This window comes from Cyanistes caeruleus, chromosome 6, assembly GCF_971803275.1.
Source record: "Cyanistes caeruleus chromosome 6, bCyaCae1.hap1.1, whole genome shotgun sequence".
Lineage (NCBI taxonomy): Eukaryota > Metazoa > Chordata > Aves > Passeriformes > Paridae > Cyanistes > Cyanistes caeruleus.
Genome location: NC_141706.1, coordinates 65,374,829 through 65,397,167, shown reverse-complemented (window position 1 = coordinate 65,397,167; position 22,339 = coordinate 65,374,829). Strand labels below are relative to the sequence as shown.

General features: G+C 44.8%; 1 protein-coding gene across 8 annotated transcripts in view; it reads left to right on the top strand.

The window, feature by feature from the left end:
- The first annotated feature begins 3,618 nt into the window (after positions 1 to 3,618).
- Positions 3,619 to 22,339, top strand: part of FBXO34 (F-box protein 34) — a 40,095-nt gene continuing 21,374 nt past the window's right edge. For 2 of the 8 annotated variants that reach the window (XM_086895508.1, XM_086895505.1), the window contains exons 1-2: positions 3,619 to 3,705; positions 18,060 to 18,138. The gene's annotated coding sequence lies outside the window, so the exon portion shown is untranslated. Of the gene's footprint in view, positions 3,706 to 4,382; positions 4,550 to 15,248; positions 15,368 to 17,373; positions 17,727 to 18,059; positions 18,139 to 22,339 lie in introns of those variants that run through there. The other 6 variants (XM_086895511.1, XM_086895506.1, XM_086895507.1 and 3 more) reach the window with 6 other exon arrangements.

Genomic DNA, 22,339 nt, shown 5'->3' with positions numbered 1-22,339 from the left:
ACTGTCATTATCCTACACATTTTGTACTGAGGAGATCATTATGTGGCAATCTGCTAACTTGTTCTTTCTGCTCTTCATTCCTTCACACAGAATATTGTTCTTTGTGAAGGTGATTCTCCCCACCCTTGCACAAATGAAGAGAAATATGTAGTGTGTAGGTAAATCTATCCTCAAATTTATCCCTGAAATAATTACATTTTCTGATCATGTTTTTGGTGTAAGTACAGGCAAATGGAGTTACAAAGCTGTACCCCACAGCCACTTGCATGCAGTCCAAGAAAATCCTCTGTAGGCAAAATAAGACACTGCAGAGGGAACAGGTTGCCAAATTTAATTGATAACCTCTCAATCAAGTATTGAACAACAAACTCATCATGATGCATTGGCTGCTGTTCCCACTTCTGCTCAAGGTTTTCATCTGAAGTGGTTGCTAGTTTAAAAACCAGAACAAATTCTAGGAGAGAAAATAGAAGTGAAATTCCTGTCTTTGAGCAACTAGGGAACACAGTTAAGCTTCTTGCTCTGTTCTGTGATGTTTATTTTGCTCTGCAGCCCATTTTTACCAGGAATAGGAGGAAGCCACCCCCCAGTGTCTCAGCCTGTAACCTGGGAGGAGGGCATGGTCCAAGCAGGTAGAGAGAGATGTTTGGACTCACACCTGGATGAGCCTGCAGAGTGTCTTCCCTTTCCTGGGTATTTTTCCACCACCCAGTTCAGCACATACAACAAATAACATCAAATGCAACCTTGACACCCATGGTGTTAAACAGAAATTTTTATTGCTCCAGTCCTTCAAAGAGAACTGACAGACTCTTAAACCCCAAAGTTTGGGCCTAGGATCCTGAGCTGATGGAAACACCTACACTGGCTGTGCAAAGTGATTCTAATACAGCCCTCGTTTGATGTTTCCTTCCCCCTGGTCTCTGCTCCCAGGTGGGAGTTTCCACTTGCCCTTGGGAAGTGTCTCTCTCTGGACTATAAATAGAAGACGAGGTACCTGACTCTGGAGATTCTATTGCACTCTGGCAGCTGATACCCAGAAGTTGGATGTTGTAGCACATTTATTAGCTCCCAGCTTTCACAAAAATGCAAACTAGCAATGTCAGGATGCAAAGTACAGTTGGGAACACAGCTTGAGTGGTTTTATCTCAGCATATCTGTACATCCTCTCTCATTTATGGCTTGTTTACAGCAAATGTTCCCTGCTGCTACAGATTTCACTCACAAACCTGCTCCAGCATTGGAGGTGAAAGCGTCCTCAGCTGGCTCCTTTTTTCAAAGTCCAAGGCCACATTCTTAAGGATATCACACTTCTTTCCAAACAGACTCAACCCTTCTTAGTTTTCTTCCATGGCAAAGAGGAGGATGGGAATTAAACCCAGAAGAAATGCTGGATTCAACAGTAAACCGACCATAAACTGAGTTGAGATCAAACTTTTTTTTGGTTTCCAGGGACTTTGAGTGGGTTGCTTTGGTGGAAATGTGTTTTTATCCCCTTGAGCAAAAGCAGATGAAGAAACCACTTAGTGGGGTGGGATTAGATGAAGTTTCAGCAGTGGGAAGTAGGTTTCTGAGTTTAGGCAAGACTATTATATTTTCCTCTGAAAGGAGCATTTTTTCCCTACTTGCACAATAATTCCAGTTTTTTGGGTTTTTTGGTTTTGTTTTTAATTTTGGCTGAAAACCTGTATCTTTTTTTGGCATGTGCCTCCATTGTGTCTCCACAGGAGTGGAGTCCATGTGCCCAGGAGCAGAACACCTCCTGTGGAAGCTGGATGGAACTGCTGGAGTTGTGTTTCATGGTTAAAATTAATACAGCCAGTAAGGAACTGTTTCTTCTCTTTGTTTAGAGACTATGACACAAAGCTGTGAGGAATATGACTGCTAATCAAGATGGGAACAATGAAAGAACTGTAAGGACTTAGTTAATCCTCTTTGCTCTGACAGTTAAACTTATCCAGGTCTCTGATAAGATAGGAGAGGTTTTCTTTATCTATTGTTTTTTTAATGTTCAAGGCTACTGAAATGCAGAAGGACCAGATGGCCATTTAAGCTAAACAATGTGCAAAATCTTTCTTATATTATCACTAAGTGCCCCGAGGGGGTGTGAGGAGAAAGGTTGTTTAATCATTAGGAGTCACTTAGCAGCAAATGGCAGTTCACTGTCTTTATCAATTTACAATAGAAGATTGGGGCCGTATCTTTGTGGGACATTTTTCTAATACAACAGGGCACATATTTCATTTCCCTTTAAGTGATCTGGGGATATCTTGCATCTCCCTGCATGTCACCAAACTTGGGGGCCATGCTAGTAAATAGTTGTTTTTTTCCATATGCATTTGGTCCTGTACCAAAGTACAGAATTTTTCCCTGGAACACAGGAAACTACTGTGTCAGCAGCAGCTAAATCCTGTTGTTGTTCTGTGGTTTGTTAGAGTCCAGTGGAGAAAGTACTGGAGAGGTGAGAACAGTCAGAACTGTTTTCTGTCCTGCTCTAATATTTGACCTTCAGCCATTCAACTTACCTCTATCTTCCCTCCCACCCTCGCTTTGTATAGCAGCCATAGTCAATAGAGACTTTGGGAGGTCCGTCTCAGCCATCTGAGACACCATATAAAAGTGATCCTGGGCCTTGGCTAATTAGCTCTGCCCCTTGTCAGGACTGTCATGGCACAGTGCCGTGCTGACACACTTACACTGCTTTTTAGCTTGAGAACAGTCTCAAGGATCTCCTCTCAGCAGTGTACACAGAGAGTAAGTAGTGCTGCCTTCCAAGAGGTAGGGCAGAGAATATTCTGAGTGGAAAAGGACCCACAGGGTTCATCCAGTCCAACTCCTGGCCCTGCACAGACACCCCAACAATCCCACCTTGTTCCCGAGTGTTCCAAACTCTTCTTGAGCTCTGGCAGTCTCGGGGCTGTCCCCATTCCCTGGGGAGCCTGGGCAGTGCCAGCACCCTCTGGGGGAAGAATCAGGAAAGATTCTTCTTTCCGTCCTCTGAACGGCTTCCTGCTGTTCCCTGGGCTGGAAAGAAACCGGGCCTTTGCAGTTTGCTGCCTGCTTCCATCCAAGTGGAAACGATTTGCCAAAATCTTTTAAGGAGAGGGGAAGCTCCTTCTTGTAGAAACCTTTTTAGGTTCTGTTGCTGTAGTGTCACAGTGCAGCTGGTCTGGACTAGACAGGGTGGGTCTAGATATAACACGGATCTGGTCTAGCCATAACATAAATCTAATTTAGCTAGCCTAATTCATGTCTGAACCACTGCCCACCACTGGCCAGGACGCTGGGCAAGAAGAGAAGTATCAGCCAATGGCTGTCTAGCCCGGGAAATTTGAATTGAGTATTTAAATGAGTTCTGAATAGTAAACGAGGCTGTTTGTCTCATGAGCACCTGGAGTCGTGAATCTTTGTCTCCCCACCCAGGACCCTCACGCTATAAGATTCAATCTATCATCTGATTCCACCACTTAATTCCTCGTTTCCCAAAGTTTTCCCTTTTTTGTTTCTCTTGTTCTCAATACCTTTGATTTCAGAGGATTTCTCCAGTGCCCTTCTCTCTTTCTCGCTGCAGGCTGAGGCTTCTTGAGCACTGCACAGCAAAGATGGCTGGGGTGACACTTGCATGACAAACCACTGCTATGGACACATCTGCAGCAGGAACAGCAGCTCACGTTTTCCTCTGCCAAGGACAGATGGCAGCAAAGGGTATTTAGTGATTTTGCTGGGGAGGAAACGTTGGCAAAACAAGCTGGCAAGACTGGCACCACGCTGGTGGGGTTCCAGTAGGGAGGGACCAGTCCCAGTGACCTCCCTCCAGCTCTTTTGGGATGGACTCTCCAGGGAGATGGTAGAGTCACCATCCCTGGAGGTGTTTAAGGAAAAACTAGACGTGGCACTCAGTGCCATGATCTGGTTGACAGCGTGGTGTTTGGTCATGAGTTGGACTCGATGATCTCAGAGGTCATTTCCAACCTAATTGATTCTGTGATTTTTCTGGCTCCGCAGTGGGGAGTTCAGTAGGTTTCAAAGACAGGAGATTTATCGTACGACTTTTTGGCCTCCTGTAGAGGACCGTACAGATTTTTAGCTCTTTATCACCAGACTAAATCCACTGATAAGCTGCCGGTGCCCCGCAGCGGGCTGGGAACTGGCACCCTCGTGGCTTCCAGTGCCACGTTGGTCGCTAAGCCTCGTCGGCGAGCTGCAAGCCCTGCTCACCGGGGAGAGAGAGCGGGGGACCACGGGGTCGTCAGCGCCGGGGGCTGCCTTGGAACTCGCTGGCCTCGAACAGGGCCTTGCAAGGAGCGAGGTGCCCGGGAAGAGCCCCGAGCCGAGCCCCCGGTGGCTGGCGCGGCGGGGCGGCCGGTGCCTGGCGCGGCGCGGGGGCGGCTCCGCGTCCCTCCCCGGCGGCTCCGCGTCCCGCCCCGTTCCGCCCCGGATTGGCGCGGCCGCCCGGCTCCTCCCGCCGCCGCCGGGCGCAGGGGGGATCCGGCCGAGCCGAGCCGAGCCTGGCGGCTCCGCCACGGCCCGTCCTCCGGCCCCGTTCCCGGTAGGCTCCCGCGGGCGCGGCAGGGGTGGGTGGGCGCTGGGTTCGGCGCGGTGCGGGCAGGTGGGCGGCGAGCGGCGAGCCGGGCCCGCCCGCAGCGCCCGCGCTCCGCCGGCCATGGCGGCTGCGGGGCCGCCGAGGGGCCGCTGCCGCCCGCAGGACGGGGCCGTGCGGAGTGCACCGCGCTCTGTCCCCGCTCCGCTCGGTTTTATTTTATCCTCTCGCTTTATTCCGTCCGCGGTGCTCCCCCAGCGCCCGCGCCCCGCTCCCGGCCTCCCCGGGCGTTTTGTGGTGCTCCCTCCCGGGCGCCGCTGGCAGCGCTGCCGCGGCTCTCCCGGCCCGGCGGGTCGGGCAGCGGGAGCCCAGGAGCGGGGCCGTGTCCCCCGCACCGCCCGGTCACCGTGCGGGGTGCGGAGCATCCCCGCTCCCCGGGGTTGCGTAACGCGCCCGTCCCACGCGTGGCTGGGGACACCGAGCCCCCCCTGCTTTCTGCGGGCCAGTCTTTTCGCTGACCCTCTTTTAAAAGCAACCCCCCTCCCAAACCGCGTGTTTTCCCCCCAAAATTTGATCTCCTCGGTTGCGGTCACTTCCTGGTCGTGTTTTCTCTGCACTGTTTCCCCCGTGGTTCATGCATCGATCAGCCGCCCTTCAGAAGGGAGGGGTTGTGAACTCGCTGAACATAAACAGTGGTCCGAAAAAAGCTTTAATGGCTACTAGATATTGTGATAATTCTTGAATAACGCCTTCACGTGGGGATGGCGTAAGAACCTAAGGAAAGGTTAAAAGTACAATTACAGTGGAAGTGATTTCTTCTCGGAATTACTTCCTCCAAGGCCTTACTCGAAACAATAAGCGTAGCTTTTAATTTCTTCAGTAAAACGAGGTTATTGACTTGTGCCATGCGGCTCCCAGTTGGAAAAATCTGCTTGGATCAGCCGGACAGGTGGGTCTAAGGCTCGTCCTGCGAGGTGCTTCGTACAACGCCCAGCAGCCGCGTGTGTCTCTGCTGTGTTTTTAAATAACCGGCTTGGATGGGGCTGTAAAGCTCAGCCCCAGCAGCCCGGGGCGTGTTGCGGGCTGTAAAACCCTCCTGCGAGGCCGTGTAAGTACTCCTGGGGCTGCCCTGCCTTGCTGGGCGCTGTCCTGGCCGTGCCACAGCGCTCGGCATCCAGTTTTGGTGGCTGGAGATATCCAGGGGAGCTGTGGAGCAGGCGCAGGCTCCAGCCGAGAGTCTTAATGAGTGTTTGCGTAGTGCTTCGTGTTTTCTCGGATGAAAGGTTTTACATAATTGGCCATTATAATTGTCTGTCACCCCTAGAGAAGAGCCAAAAAAGCCCCTAAAAAACAAGCGTGGAGGTAGGTAGTTGTCTTAAAAGTCCAAAGTCTAAATGTGCCTGTAGGTTGTGGATGCTGTTACTGCTCAGTGTGGAGGCAGCAAAATGACTGAGTAAAAAAAAAAAATAAATTAAATAATTAATCTAATTCTGTCCTCCTTTTGAGTCATTTGATCAGCATCATCGGGACAAATTACATCCTGCTAGCATTTGAGATGCTCGTTCCTTGGTGCCCAGAAGAATTCCTAATGTGTCTCTGGTTCTACTGGTGTTAATGTTGGTTGTATTTTTTTTTTTTGTTTTTTCCCCTTGAAATCTTAACTGGAAGCCTTTTACAGTGTTTTGATTCCTTTTTAATAAATGGCTAATCCCTTGCTGCAGGGGATGGGAGTGTTTTGAACGCAGCATTTTTGGGTCCTGAGGGGAGGGGGAAGGGAGTGCCTTGTGTTGCTTTCCAGCAGCCACCCGCCTTCCCCAGCCTGAGTGAAAGGGCCTTATTGACTGATTTTGAAGGTAACCTGCCCAATTCTCCTCTTACATGCTAAAAACCCATAAATTTGCTGTAGCACAGAACCTTTGAGGAGAAGAAATGGAATGTCAAGGAGCCTGGGCTTCATCAGGAGCAGCCCGGTAACAAAGGCACTGTCTGTTAATTGCATCGTGCTTATCAAAATCTCCCCTCCTAATGATTTAATAGGTGTGAAAAGTTGTGGGATTTGATTTAATACCACTGTCTTAAAATCATCCTGTATGCTCAGTATGACTAAGTTGTCGCTTTCATATTTAATTGGAGAGCGAGCAGAGGCTGAGGAGAAAGCTGGGGATGTTTCACTTGCACTAAATGATTTTTAAAATCTTTTCTCCATCTGGAGAAGGATGGTGAAGAATTGTGAGTAGCTTGTTAAGTGCTAAGCTGCAGCTGAGTGACTTATACGTTATAAAACATCTTTCTGTGTCTCTTAAATTTGGAAGCTCATCTTGATGCTTGTGCTGCAGGTGTTTATCCCAGTGTTCCCAGACTGGCCTGCAGCTCCCATGTAAGGATGGACTGTGCTTTTGGGGTGTGGAGGTGCCAGGTTAGGTTTGGCAGATGTGAAGGTGAGCACTGTGTGGTAGATGCACGACAGTAACGCTCCCTAAGGTTCCAGGTGTCAACACGTTCATCACGATGTGTTATTTTCACTTCTCGGTGCCCTACAGCATAACCAGACCAGCGTTTTGGTATAATCCTCCCACAGAGGTGGTTGTATTCCCAGCAGATTGGGCATATTTCAATATTCCTGTTGCAGGTTTCAGAGAAGAGAGCAGCTTTTCTTAGACCTGATTGTTGAGTCTATAAGGAAAACACAGGACTGATCCTAAACCTATCATGAAAGATAATATAGCCTGGGAAACATCTCTTGCCCATGTCTGCTGGGATTTTTTGTCTCTTGTGGATTATTTGGTCATTGGATTTATCCCTGGATATTCCTATCCATAGATTTGAGCTTTTGAGGGAAATATTGGTTTAGTGAAAGTTATGGTTGCAGATCCTCTTCCCAGCTCTATAAGCTCTGCAGGAAGGAGGGCACAGGAATGCTGCTTTGGTATGTGTGGCTGCTCCATTTTTATTTGTACCATATTTTACTGGCTTTGTTTTCCAAGCTATTTTGATTCTCTTAACTTACTAAACTTAGAGTCTATTAAAGTCAGTGTGACAGTCTTTCTTTAATGTAGGGATATTGTCCTTTTTTCCCAGATGTCATTTTTTCCCCCCTAAAATATGAAATAGAATAATTGTCCATAGTGCAGATTCTGCCTATAATTGTGGGATTGGTATTTGGAATTCACACTGTAATTGTGGATTTAGTGTTTATTCCCCAAATAACTTAACTTTTTTTTTTGTCTTTGTTGTGGAAGGGGAATATCTGCTGTATCACTTGCTAATCCTCCTGTTGCAGTTTTATGCCTAGAGCATAACTGGAGCTGTATTTACCGCTGTAGGCATGGTGCTTGGTTTATTTAACTATTTTGGATATCAAACACAGAGAAATCACAGCACAACTGTTTGGTGTAGGTACAGGATGAGCATCAGCGGTACCATGACCTGGCTGTCCAAATTTGGGTGTCTGCAGCGTCATTGCAATGGGTGTCAGGGAGAGATGGATTAAATATAGTTCAGGTGTGCCCCAACATGTTGCAGCTCTCCTCCTGTTGCAGTACACGGCTAATAGGAATGTTTACATAGATCACCTTCCTACACACCCCAGCTTCAACCACCTCTTTGGTAGTAATTTGCTGCTGGACAGCCACATGACTGCTTAAAGCTGTTTGGAGAGTAGAAGTACACTGTAGAGGAACACCTAAATGGCTGTTAATAAAGTGTCAGCTTTAAAAAGAAAAATTTAGAAATGGCTGACTGGTGTCTCGGGGTATAGAAAATAGTGCTTTTTTTTTTTTTTTTCTTTCTGTGTGATTAAAAAATAATCCTGCTTTAGAAGCTGTTCTGTCTGCAGTTCACAGCAAAGTGATGGCATTTGGGTAGCAGGGAGGCAGAATTCCTGCCAGTTAAAATCTTGCTGTCCTAATGTGCCATTCCATGCAGTGCTTGGAAGCTGATATATAGTGTTCTTCTGCCTTGCAGCAAAACAACTAGTGATTAAAAATTCAGCAGATGCTGTGGTTCACTTAACTACTTGTTCTTGCATCATTCAGGTCATATCACACAATTAATGTTGCTAATGTTCAGTCTAGATTTTTTTTTGCTCTAAGAATGAAAATTATCTGAACTACCATGGGATTTACAGAACTGTTTTGGCAGGAACTGGGCTATGCAAAGTAAGTTATTCAGGACTGTTTTTGCCCTTCCCCTAACTTGAAGAATCTTCTTTTGATTTCAGAAATATTATTTCTTTGTGCCAGACAGGGCTGTAATTTCTGCAGCTTTTCTGACTTTAAAAATCAAAGTGTTTTCTTTTGATTGCTTTGAGATAAATGAGACTCCCTAGATGAGAAGGAAGAGGGGGAGAGCACGATAGGTGTAAGTGCTTGCTTTCTTATTTAAACTCAGTGTTTCATTTGGCCACAGAGGTATTTTTGTAAGAGAGTTCTCATTTTGTTGCGGGCAGGGTTTCTGCTGCTTTCAGTACATCCACTTTTAACTTGTACAATTTTGGTTAATAGTATTCAATCCAGGGTGTCACTTACTTGACTTTGAAATTAGCGTTAAGCTTTACCTTCCCCTCCTTTAACTGTGTAAGTTTTGGGTTCTTTTTGTAACAGGCACACATTCTAGAAATCTTTTCTGGGCTGCCTGAAAGTAATATTCATGTAGGAAGAGACTTGTAGTTTGTTTTTACTTCTTTTATCAGTTTTTTACTTGGAACCTGGTGTTTAGGAAGAAGCTTAACCACTCTGTGATCAGTGCAGCAACTTGGTTTTGGTTGTCCTCCCTGCACCTTCTCAAGACTCTCCTGCTGCTGCTGCAGTGGGAGATTCTCCTGGGTGGTGCCCCCTAAACTGGGTGGATGTGTTGATATGAGTCTTCATGGCTTGTGCTGTTCTAAGGAAGATAAAATGCAGCCTGACAACACAGAAAAATTGCTGGGTCTTTCAGCGTCTTTGAGAGGAACTTGTTGTGGTGGAGCAGCTCTGGGCTCCGGAGCTGGGGAGATGAAGTTGAGAATATGGAACACAGGTGGAGTATTTTGGTCAAGGGCACACACGAGGTTGAGCCCTTGCTGGAGAGCTGTAAGGCTGAGGGGAAGGTCGTGTCTTTTTAAGTGCAAAGCAAGGGGCAAATCCATAATAGGAATGGAAAAGTTGAATTTGTATCACACAGTATATGATGGATGCTCCTGTGAGCCAGGTTTTGGAGAAGTAATGGGCAAAGCCAGGAGCCTTTGTTGACACATGTTGTTTGGACTTGCAGTTTGGGTGACTTTTTGTGATCTGTCAATTAGCACATCAAGAAGATGTATTTTTAGTCAAGGCAGACATTTTTCTTTGGAAAAACCTGTTTGGACTATTAACTCTAAATGTTCTTTGAGAGAACTTGTCTCATCCACGTTGTCAGCAATCAGTTTGAAAAATGAGGTCTTAAATATGTAAACCCTCCCCCAGCCTCTTGAGTGTCCTGTTCAGAATGACAGAAAAGGATTCAGGCTGGTTTTTGCATATTCCTGCTTCCATGAGTGCATGTATCCAATGTGCTGTACTTGCAGAATTGATATTCAGGATAATATGTTTAATCTTCAATTGCAAAAAAATAGCTTCACACATAGCTAATTCCATCTGCTGGAGAAATAAGAGTGAGGCTAACTTCATCACTTATTTGGGACCTGCTTTTTGCTCTGCTAATTACTATGTATGAACTTTGGAAATTTGCATAATTTTTTGGCAAACCTAAGCGGCAGCCATTTAATTTAGAATTTTTATTAACTTTAAACATCCCTAGCAACTCCTAAGCTACTTCTGGTTCATTTTGTGGTTTTGGTGCTTTACAGGTTTTGATTTTGAAAGCTTCAGTAGCTTCTTTTTTCTTTTCCTTGCAATGACTTTGTATAAGCAACAGCAGCTTTCTGCCATTTCCAGTAACTTTCAACCTGCAACGTGACACAGAATTCCTTCTGTCATTCAGATTAAAAAAAAGTGTTGAAGTTAAGTTCTTGTTAAAAAAAAAAAAAAATCTAAAAAAGTAAAATTAGAAGGTAGGTTTTGGTTGCTCTTCTGCAGTGTGAGAAGAGCACTTGCAATATTTTAAGAGTAGATGCATTTCCAAAAGTAACCTTGGGGAAACTGGGGCATGTCAAGTCTGGTCCTAATTCTGGTAAAAGCTGGTCTTATGATGTGAATTTTTAAGCTCCAAAGAATTTGGATATAAATTCATCATTGCAGATAGCTAGTAAATGTTCTGTCTTACTCAAAGGCTGCATTTTAACACATTTTCAGCTTCCCAAGCTTCAGCATGCCTTTTCCACTTGGTTTGCTTTTGTTTTTGTGACTTCCACCTTTCACTGATTTTGCTGGTTGGCAGTCAGTGGAGGCAGATAATCTGTAAAATATTGAAGCAGTTGGAATTTTATAGCAAAAAATACTGTCTGCTTTATTGGAATGCTGTCATTTGGAGTCAGCTGTTACGTGCTGATTTTCTTTTGGAGTCAATAGACTGGATTAATTTTAAAATTTGAATTATTCATGCCCACTTTCTGTCTCAGTACCATCTGAAACTTCCTATGTTGCTCTGTGCAGTTACACTCCTGAGTCTTTGTCCCTCTTTTCTCATCCCTCTTGCTCCGTTGACCACTTAAAAATGCAATTTCTTCCTCAGGATGAACAGGGTTATATTGCCAGACTCTTTAATTCCTCTCTAATTGGCAGAAAGCCAAGCATAAAATCTTCTTCATAAGTCACCCTAGAGGTTTCTTTGTATGTGCTATTATTTTCTTTGCGTGCTAACATTACTGAAAATAGTTTTTCTTTTTTTTTTCCCCTCCCCCCAAGTCTAGACCAGGCATAATTATGTTCGTGTGTATGTGTAGGCTTGGGTGTTGCCATGCTGCAGTCCAGCAAACAATTTGAAGTCCTTGGGCAGTTTAAAACCAAAATTTCTTGTAGCATCAAAGGCAGCACTATCTCCTCTGAATCTAGGGAGGTGAAGTTATTTTCTGGTGTATCTGAACTTCAAAGACAAGCTCATGGCTTGTGCCTGTGGTCTGGCTTTCTGAGATGTGTCATACTGGAGGCTATATTTTAAAAAATGAGTTTGGACCCTAAGTTCAAGCAGGACTCATGCACCAGTGATAGTGGCTTTGTGTTGGATTGTGGATTATGTTTATGTGCTTCCAGAGCACCCCAGTTCTCTCTTCACTTATGAAACTCTTCTTTGAGGTCTTTGTTCTGAGCTTCACCCTTATTGTAAAAATCCTTTCCATCATGAAGCCTTTGCTTTTGTGTTGAGCCTCTTAATGTTTTTATGTCTTCAGAGTTTCTGTGCTTCCTCCCACCTTGACTCCTGAGATTGAGACAAGCTCCCTGTAAATGTACATCCAAAACTGCCCCTTTTTCTCCTGCTGAAAGGCAGCTCTTGCTTTGCCATGATGCCTACTGTGATTTTCTCTGTTCATTTCCCTTCCTGACCTCCTGCATGTGTCCTGGAGGATCCTCTGCTGAGCAATCAGGACATGCAAGGCACGGTACCTTAAGACAAGTGTCAGGCACTTGGTGAGGGAATTCTAAAAGAAAAAATCCTTAAATCTTGTTGCCTGAAAACAGGTTTATACACTTCAGTTTAACAATCATGGTGCCAGAACTTGCCAGCAGGTGTGGGACAGACTTAGCTCCTTGCATTTTTTCACTTAATTTCCTCTCTAAAGAAGGATGACACTCTACCATTGTTTTTTTGTTTGTTTGTTTTGTTTTTTAATGAGATAACTTTATCTTAATAAACAGATGAATGAAGTGATGCAAAGAGTGCTTGGTTTTGCGACTGAAATCTCTGGGAATCTGCTGCTGCTTCTGAAACTGGGGCTGTGGGAGGATTACAGATAGCAATGAATCCATCTTCCATGGTGTTAAGGAAAAAAGAAGTTCCTGTATTTCTCTTAAAGTGCTTATGGATTTTTTTAGATGCAGTAGGACTGCAGATGTAATCATACTAAAATATAAAACAAGTCGCTTCGAATTGGTCTCTCAGCAGAAGGAGTTGGAGACGTGACTTTGGTAGAAGTTACTGAGAATTGTGTTTTTAATGCAGCTTTGCAGCCTGTGTGGATGGGAGCCCAGAGCAGTCTGAGTCACGCTTCCTCCATGGAGAGGACATGGGATGCCACCAGCAATGGACTAAACCAGTTTTCCTAATGATTGCTTTGTTCAGCTTTAGCTACTTATGGGGTTGTTAAGATGGTGTCAGCTGATGTGTCAGCTGGAGGCCATGGGGTAAATTGTAGGATAAAGAGCAGTAGTTTACATACCTTTGTAGCAAATGTCTCTGCAGCATTCTGTACACTCTTCTTGCCTTAAAAGGTTTTTTTATTTTAGCCCTTTTTGTTCTTTTGGATCAGTAGATGAATGGAGTGAGGAAAGGGTTGTGTATGGATTTTGTGAGCTTCATCCCTGACCTGACTGAATCCAACAAAGTGAAGGCACCAGTGCATCCTGCAGGGATGGCCCATTTTCTTAGGGAAAATGTTTTTAAGAAATTGGGAAGAGCTTAGGAAAATGTCGAGGAACAAGTAAAAACTGAGTGAAATTCACTCAGTTGAGTGAATTCAGGGAGTGAAAATTGTTGCATCTCTAGTGGACCTATACAGAGCAAGTTTGTTGATGTTGCTTTAATGGTGGTTATAAGGTTATTTTAATTTAATATTTATATATTTATTTTATTTTAAAGCTTTGGGGAATGCCTCCCATCACCTGTGTTCCTTGGGTCACGAATAGACTTTACTGGGATATATGTAAGGCAGAGGCTGCTGAGAGAAGCTTTGTCTTTAATTAGACTGGTGGGTATCACTGGGGTGGAGGGGAAGAGATGAGTGAGCTTTTGAGCCTGAATAAATGTCAGATTGTATTTTATCAGAATTACAGTTAGGAATCAGGGATTCACTGAGTTTCCATTTGGCTGTGGGCTGTCTGGGGCCTTTTTGCATCTTCCATCTCTTAGCTGCAGTTATGGAAGAGCTGCATCTACCACTTTACAGATGTAAAGCACAGCTCTTCAGGGGAAGGAAGGGTAAATGACCCAGGTAAAATGAGCCAGGCTGGAGTCAGTAAAACTACCCAGAGTGCCAGCAAGTGATACCTGTGTCCTGAGTTTAATATATTCCCTTCCCAATGGGCATGCCCAGGAGGATTAGTGAGAGATGCTTTAACCTAAAGCTACTAGGATCAGCAGTGCTTTTTTTTTCTCCCCTCTCAAAAGTGGTTTGCTTTGACTAAAATAACTAAATGCAGACATGTTAAGCTTAATATATACGTATGTGTGGGTACCTGAGAAAGCATCCCATTAGGTAACCCTGTAACTTTCTCCTGGGGAGATGCTGAGAATATCACCTTTGCTGCCAGTCAGGACCAAGCCAGGCTTGTTAGCAGCTTGTAAGTGACAGCCCTACTTTGCTTTGTGGGTATTTTAAGTGATGAGGGTAGCAGAGCTCCAGGGAGAGGTGATAACGTCTGTGCTGGTTTTCTTCTTGATAGGGGGGTGGCGGAGGAGGAGGAGATAGGACTAATTGCATACCTTCCAATTCCAGTTACTTCATTACAGAATAATCATTGGAGCAGCCCTGCAATCTGCTCTGATAGCAGATAAGTGGCATGGCTCAAAGCACTTCAATCTAAACAAAACTTAAGTGCTTTTTCCTTTTTCCCTGGAGTGAAACTGTAATTTCGTTATGTGAATGTTAGCCAGGACAAAGTTGTTTTTGCAGCTGTCATGATGATTCTCTGGGCTTTGTGTTAGAGGTATGTCCCCAGTGTATGTAGCAAAAATATCCTAAAATACTGCATTCCTTTACCTGGAAGCTTCAGTTGAAGACTCTCCAAATGTTTGCCAGGTGAAGATCTGTTTAACTTTGACATTAGATGTCTCAGAGGGTTTAGATATAAACCAGTGAAGGTTTGGATTATATTCCTTTCCATAGCAATACATGTTAATTAGCTTCTCTGTCTGCATTAAGCCCTGAAATAGTTGAGTGAAAGAGCCTGAGTGCATCTCTGCTGCTTCAGAATATGAGTCCCTGTGGTGAGGGTGGTCGCATTGAAGCATTGCCTCATTTTGTTCTCTGGAGTAGAAATGCTGTCAAATGTAACTCGTGATGCAAAAGAGAATTATCAGGCAGAGCTTGGGAGAGAGATTTTGCCTTTCTTTGAAATGGGGTAAAAGTAAATTTGTACTCCAGGCTGAACTCTGGAAAATCAAAAGATCCCAGAATGTTTAGGTTGGGAGGGACCTTCAAGTCCATCTCGCTCCAACCCCGTCCCATGGGCAGGGGCACCTTCCACTATCCCAGGTTGCTCCAAGCCCCATCCAGCCTGGCTTTGGACACTTCCAGGAATGGGGCAGCCATGGCTTCTCTGGAAAACCTGTGCCAGTATCTCATAAAATACCTGGAACTGCTGTTGATGATGATGATTTTAAGGTACCAATTTAAGGCCACAAGAGCACCCCAGACAAGTGCCTGGACTTTGCACAATGCAATACCGTCCAAACCTTAAACTCTCTTCAGGCTCATTTTTTCTGAACTGCCACAGAACCATTAAATCTGATCTGTTCCTAAAAAGACAGCTGACTGTGCAATCTGAGCCACATAAAATTCTTTGTCTCTGCTTTGCACTTGAATGGAAAAGTAGTTTGTTTTCCCATTAAATTGACCTCAACTGTCGCTGCCCCAAAGGGGGTCTGTTCTTGCAGGCTCTACTTGGCCAGGAGGCAGAGTGTGCTTGGCTCTCCCTGTGTTTTGCTGCAAGCCTGCTAACTCACTCCAGGACAACAGGAGGATGGTAATGCACTAAGGCAGGTATTTGTTAGCAGGTTAAATGTTTTGGGAAAGAAAATGTAAAATACTTGCCCAGTTAAAAGTTAGTAGTTTTGTAAGTTCATGCTTGGTTGTGTTGGTTTTAACTTGGCTGATGGGGTTGATTGTGTAGATGCAACTGCAGCATTAAGCTCTGGGAATAAAGTGAGGTGGTGTGAATTTCAAAGGAACAAAGAGTACAAGGCCCCCTTAATTTAGTCTTACATTTGTAGGGTGGCTGACAGAGGGAAAGGCCTGAACACACTTTGCAAACCAACCTGTGCATTATATACTGTAGTGGATCCATACCTTGATAAGAACAGTGTGACTTATTTAATGAGATGAACTACATCAGCTTTTTTGTTAGAAGAGGTATTTATTTATTCATATTGGGGAAAAGTACATTTTTCTTGAGAGTCTGTAGCTGATCAGACTCCTAAATGCCTTTCTAGCCACTGATGTTGCAGGGACAGGAGGCTGGCAGGCTGGATTGGGTATTGCTTAAATAAAAATGAGGTTTAAACCTGGCAGGGCTGCCTGACCTCCACCTGCTGGGGACGTTGACTCACAGTGCTCTTTGCTCATGGTTTCTTTGGGAGAATGTTTTAGGATGTGAGTCTCATGTGGGAACACAGGTGCCACAGTGCCTTTTAAAGATGTTGGGTGCCTTGACTTTGTAGGGAAAAGAAGCCAAAAAATGGGCTGTGATATCTTTCATGCTGGCCAAGCTGCTCCAAGGGTAATCCAGGTGGAAAGGGACTCACCTATGGAGAGGAGGTTCAGCTGGCTAGTCAGGAAGCATCAGCAAAGCACAGCTCCTTCCTACGAGTGGGCAAAGTTCCTCCACCTGTAAACACCATCACACACACCCAGCCTTGGCTCTTCTCTGGCTTCTGTTTGCCTTTTAATGGTTGTAGAGTGCCTTGGTGCTTCCTTCCTGTCTTCCTGGTGTTTGGCTCAGGGGTTTGATAGCCCCTCAGATGTTGGAATGAGCACATGGGAGCAGGTGGGTACTTGGTGAATGTCTGTGGGATTACACTGGTGTTTTTATGACCTGGGATGGCTGCACTGAGACGGCTCATGTGATTCCATATCCAGTACTTAGTTACCATCCATCTTCACTGCAGAAAATGAAGGCAAATTGTTACTGGAGACTTTTCTAGGGAAAAAAATTTTAATGAGCACCTGAAGGGCCACAATCCTATGGATTGTGTGTGGTGTCATGGAGCTATGAGCAGGTTTTCCTTATTGCAGAAGCTGGATTGATTCCTCGGGGCTGGATAACATCTGATTTTTATATGAGGGAGGGGAAAAAGCTATCTGACTTTAATCTGAATTTACTAGGTAGTTAATAAGAAAGACCTCTGCCCTGAGTGACTTGCTCAGCCTATGTTGTGTTGCAGGAGCTCCATGGAGATGAAATCTGCTGGCTTTATTTTGCTCTGAAATCCATTTAGCTTAAACTCGCTTCCAGAATCTCATCCTCTCCCTGGTACTTCAGACTTGTGACTGGGTAACCTGCTGAGTGTTAAGGGTTGTGACAAAGCCTGGGTGCTTTGGGTGGCTGAGAGGTGACACTGGCACATGGAACTCATCCTTCAGGTGACAGGCAAAGGCACATTTCTGAAAGCTGTGTGCTCCTGCCTGTCTCATCCCTTTATAATCTGCAATTTATATTTAAAAGGAAAGGGATTTAAATTGTTTTCTGTGCAGCTGTGGTCTGTGGGAGCAGTTGGTTGTTGTGGTGTTTGGCCCTGAAGCCGCCTTGGTGGCCGATTGCGTAAGCCAGGAGGGAGAGAGCGAAGGTATTCGCAGCAGTCACTTGGAAACTGGGGTAATTCAAATCTCAATCAAGCTCAGGCTCAAACAGGTTGTGGAATTTATTTATACAACACCAGTGGGGTGTGTGACACTGCAGAGCCAAACAAACAGCAGTTCCCAGCCCCAAGGCTTGTGTTGGGTATTAGATAACGAGGGATGGGGTAATTACAGCCAGGGACATGGGTGGAGGGGTTAGAAGTGGGTGAGGGCTACATCCGTGTGGAGAACATGAAATGTGCCTCATTAACGGCAGTGTTAAGAAACTGTGGGTGCAGCTGGGGTTATGGGAAGGCTGGAGGTCAGCCCTGCAGAAGGAAGTGTTGACTGAGTTATTGGAGACGCGTGGATTAATAAGGGAAAGCAGAAGGAGGCAAAATGAAACCGGCCAAGCGTACGGGGAGGGGCTGGGTTACGCAGAAGCTGACGTACAACAGCAGTGGCTTTCCAGGGGCTTGAGGAATCTGGGTGTTAGAACAGCCACTGGGAATCCACACCCAGGCCCCAAAACGCGTGTGCTTGATGGGAAGAGAGGAACAGGTGAAAAAAAGGGTCCACTGTGGCTTCCAGGGGCTTTGTGGTCCTTTCTCTGCTGTCTGTGTTCCCTGGGCTCTCATGGTGCCCGAGTGGCTTCTGCCGAGCCACCTGTAGTTTTGCTGGGATGTTTTTGGGGTGTACTCGATCAGTGAGCACTGAAGACCTTGAATTGGTGGTTTTCCACATCAGCAGTGCATGGGTTGCTGTTCCCAACGTGTTCCCATGTGCCCTTTGCTCTGGGAAAATGGGATCTTTCAGGTTTTAGGAGCTGGGTAGTGGTTGTTAACACTGTTACTGTGTCACTAATTTCCTTTTTCCTTCCCTTTTGCTCTTCAGAAATGCCATTCTCGTGAGTGTGCAAGGAACCTACAGAACTGTAATGTCTAACCCTACATGGAATAACAACTCTTGGAAGGTACCACCCTTTTTTAACTACATGGCTTTGTTACAGGTTGGGTTAATGATGTACTGATCTTTGCTTCAAAGCTTGAAATTGAAGAACTGTGTCTTATGTAATGCTGTCCCTTTGAAAGGGCTGACAGTGCTGTGATCCTCCAGTCTCTGATTTCCAGAAAAACTGGGTGCAGCCTAACACTTGGCTCAGGGTGCTGAGGGGCCATCCCTGTTTCTCTGTGGATGATGTCTTCAGGCAGCTCTGGTGTTGCCTTAGGAACAGATGGTGGTTTCTATTCAGAGAGCTGAACTAAGCTTTCTTCTTTTGGTGGCCATCCTTGGAAACATATTGCCCTTCTTTTTAGTGATGCATGATGGTTTGCCTATTTCTTCAATTCATTGACCTTCTGGATTGTCTTTCTTGAGGCTTCTAGGCATATTTATGAAGAATACTGTGAGGAAGTGCAGTTACACTTTAACATTTAGATTGAAATGTCTTGGCTGTTCGTGCTGCATTAACCAGCTCTCAGGCGTTGGCTTGTTCTGCTGTCTGATCCCGCAGTGATGCCATAATACTGAATTTTGGACTGCCCTGTGCATTGCCATGGCAACAGACTGATGTCACACGCTCAAGGACATGACTTCAGTGCACGATCATGCAGAGGCACAATCAGATTTGTGGAGGAGAAAGCTGACTAATGCACATCTCAAAAGCAAACAAGGGGAATGCAGGTTACAGCTGACCGGCCAAGGTGCCTCAGTGTGAAAATTCCCTGCTTAGAGGAGGGGCTGATCCTGTCTCTAAGACAGGAACAGTTGTCTTGCTGAGCTTCTCTTCATCATGGAGAAGCAGATGACTTGCAGGTCTCCTATATCTTTAAAACAGGTGGTGGAAGAGATCATTGTTTCTGGGGTGGGGAAATGCTCTCTGGTTTCAGAGCTTTGGAAGGGTACTGCTTTCTTTTAATTTTAAAGAACCTCTCAGTGGTCTTGTAAGCACCCTGAGAACACTTTGACTTGCTTAATGTTGTTCAAACAGTTTAATTGGTTTTCCAAAGCTTTTATTTTATCCATAACATTGGAAGGTGAAAGGGGAACTCCGCATCTGCATTATGGTCACATTTTCCTATATCCTATTAGCAGATTCCAAGATTGTTTAATGTGATCTCCACCCATTTCATTTGGCTGCAACCTTTGCTCCCATGAAAACAAGGCTGATTGTTCTGAATTGCTGTGTGTATGTGCTTTGGCACGGCATGAAGGTACCTATAATAACACAACCATTGTCTGGAAAAAAAGGCAGTTTGCAGTAATAACTACAAATAAAAGGGTGCAGTCCAGGGGTAAGACAGATAATGGTCGTTTTCCCACCCGTTGCACAGGGCAGATTCTCAAACATGGTCACCCCTCAGCATGACAGAGCTGTGGGCTTTAGCCTGAGATGTGAATACTGGGAATAAGGGACTGAAATATTTGCACATTGTTCCAAGTTTCTCTTTCCTGGCCCCAGTTCCATTGCACATATCTACGGATGGGGAGACTGAATGACTTTTGCACAATGTGGTGTTTTATTTGCATGCTGTGAGCAGTTTAACAAGTGTGTGTGTGCTAAATGAAGCATTCCCACTTTCAGTGAGCAGCTGACGCACCCTTAAAATAAAATAAAAAAATTTAAAAAGTGCCTTTAGGTTGAACAGTGGGGTTTTGAGGGGTGACATTGTGCTGTGTGCTCAAGTGGATGGTGGGTCATGCCAAGCCTGAATGTTAACTAGGAATGCTGTGAGATGCAGCAAGTAACCAACTCACACTCCTTGGTGCTAAAGTAGTTTTTGCTCATCTCTGAACTTTGTGGGATAAAAGCTGTTACAGTGCAAGATTTGGAAGGAATGTAATTGTTTGAAATGCTCAGTGTCACAGGAATTGAGGATATTTAACAGAAACTGGCATTTCTTGTGGCAGTTTGGTTGCCTCCCAGGACAGGAAACTGTGGAGTGTTAAAAAAAAAAATCAGGGAAGAAGTTTAACACCCCTCTCTGTAAATCACAGTGCTTGAATTCAGATCCTGGCCTTGAGCTGAAAGGACTGGAAGCTCTGCAAGACCCAGTGATTCGAGCTGCTCTGCAGAGAACAAGAAGATAATGGTGATGGACTATCAAGAAGGCAGCCTCGCTGAAAAGAGAGGCTTTGTGATACAGTCAGGGGAAGGAAGTCTGGAGAAGTCAGAAAAGGAACAGATGTGTTTGGTGGTGGGGAAAAACTTAACTATCCCTGTAGTTTGCTCTTGCAGCGGAGCCAGCTGGAGGAACTTGATACCAAACAAAAGTAGGCACACCCAGGATTTAGCAGAGGGGTCCTGGAAAGCTGAAAATCAGTGCTTTGGTGCTTTTCTCTTGACAAATACCTTCATACAATGGCATCTGGCAGATATATTTTATATGTGTGTGCAAAGGTGTGTGTAAAACAGCTTGAAGGTGTTTGATGCTTCTCTTTAATAACAATAAAAGAAGTATTGATATATGAAGTGATACTCAAAATGGGGAGCCAAGAGAGATGCCGTTCCCTGGGAAGGAAATAATGACAGAAGATGCATTAAAAAAAAGGGTGAGGTTTTTTTCTAGGGTGTGTTTATGGATGGTGATGACTTGAAGTGTGATAAAACAGATTGCTGATCCTGTGTATCAAAGTACCAGTGGCAATGATTTTTCAAGCTGTTGAAACCTGCATCCACAAAAAAAATATATCTGTTTTGTTCTTCCTAATAGGTTAATCCACTGTAATTGGCTGTGAAATCAACCTGGGGGAATTTTCCCATCTGTAAGTGATGCACAGCCTCCTTGCTGTCTACTTGGCAACTGTACCTTCAGATAATTAAAAGCTGTTTTTTAAAATCCACTTTTCTTTCAACTCTTGTTTTTCTGCATCTTGCTACTTCTCTGAGAGCTGTCAGTCACCCTTCTGGCCAAGGTGTAAAATGAAGATAATGTGCTTTTAGGAAAGGAAAACTGCAGATGATCTTTATACTTCAATTTTTTTAAAAAAGCATAAAAACTACAAAACTAGGTGACTATGAGGAGTTTTTTAGCATGCATGTCACTGCTGCATTTCTGAAAGTAATGAAACTTTCCCAGTCCAGTATGGAAAACTTTGACTTTCAGAGCTCTGGTGCCACTTGCCCCTCTCAAATCAATAACCAAGCCTCCATGGTTTGCTTAGGAAGCAGTTCCAGTTACCCAGAAATTACAGGAGTTGTTCAGCACAGGGATCCTCTGGTTTCAGCACATACTTTCATTGCTGTGTAGTGTTTTGAGAGGCCGAAGGGTGGGATGCAGCTCCAGCGAATTTCCAGATTTCTAGCAGTGTGAGGGACTGTTTTTAATAGTGATGATAAAAACAGCTATTCCCAGTTGGAGGTTTAGTCAGTGGTATAATTATCAGAGCTATGAAATAGTGCAGGGATGGCTTGGGATGGAAAAAACTAAGGCTTGAAACTTATTTTCTTGAGGGAGCTGTTTGAAATTATTTTCTGCAAGCTCATAGAGAATTGGTGAGAGATGTCAGATGGTGATGGCTCAAGACTGGTGATTGCTTTGGTAATTCAGTGTTTGGGCTGGCAAGCTGCAGCTGGCTTTTGGGAGAGAATTAGTTGTTGAAAGCCAGGGTGGGGGAGTGGGAGCTCTGGAGTGGCACATTTGGTTTGTAAAGTGCTGAGGATTTCCACAGCAGGGTCACAATCCCCAGCTCCAAAGCTGGCTCACTTAAACCATCCCTTCTGAACCACAGTTGTGAGCGCCTCATTTTCTGCTTCACTTCTTAGTGATTTGGTGGTGGTTATTCATATTTTCTCCATTTTGTCCAAGAGGGGGAAACTCTGAGAATAAAATACTGTTTGTGCTGGAGGAAGCACTGGGAATATTGTGTTAGAGAGCAATGCAGGTATTTTTTTTCCTTTTCTGTCTTGATTATAAAGCTATTTTTTGAACCTGCTAGAGCGGGTCTAGAGGAAACCACAAAGATGCTCTGAGGACTGGAGCACCTTTGCTCTGGAGCTGGGCTGGGAGTGTTCACCTGGAGAAGATAAGAGTCTGGGGAGACCTTGGAGCCCTTTCCAATGCCTAAGGGACTTGGGAAAAAAGAGGGAGTGTGAGTTTTTATGTGAGCAGATAGGGTTGGGACAAAGGGGGACAGTTTTAAAGTAGAAGGGGAGAGATTTAGATTAGATATTG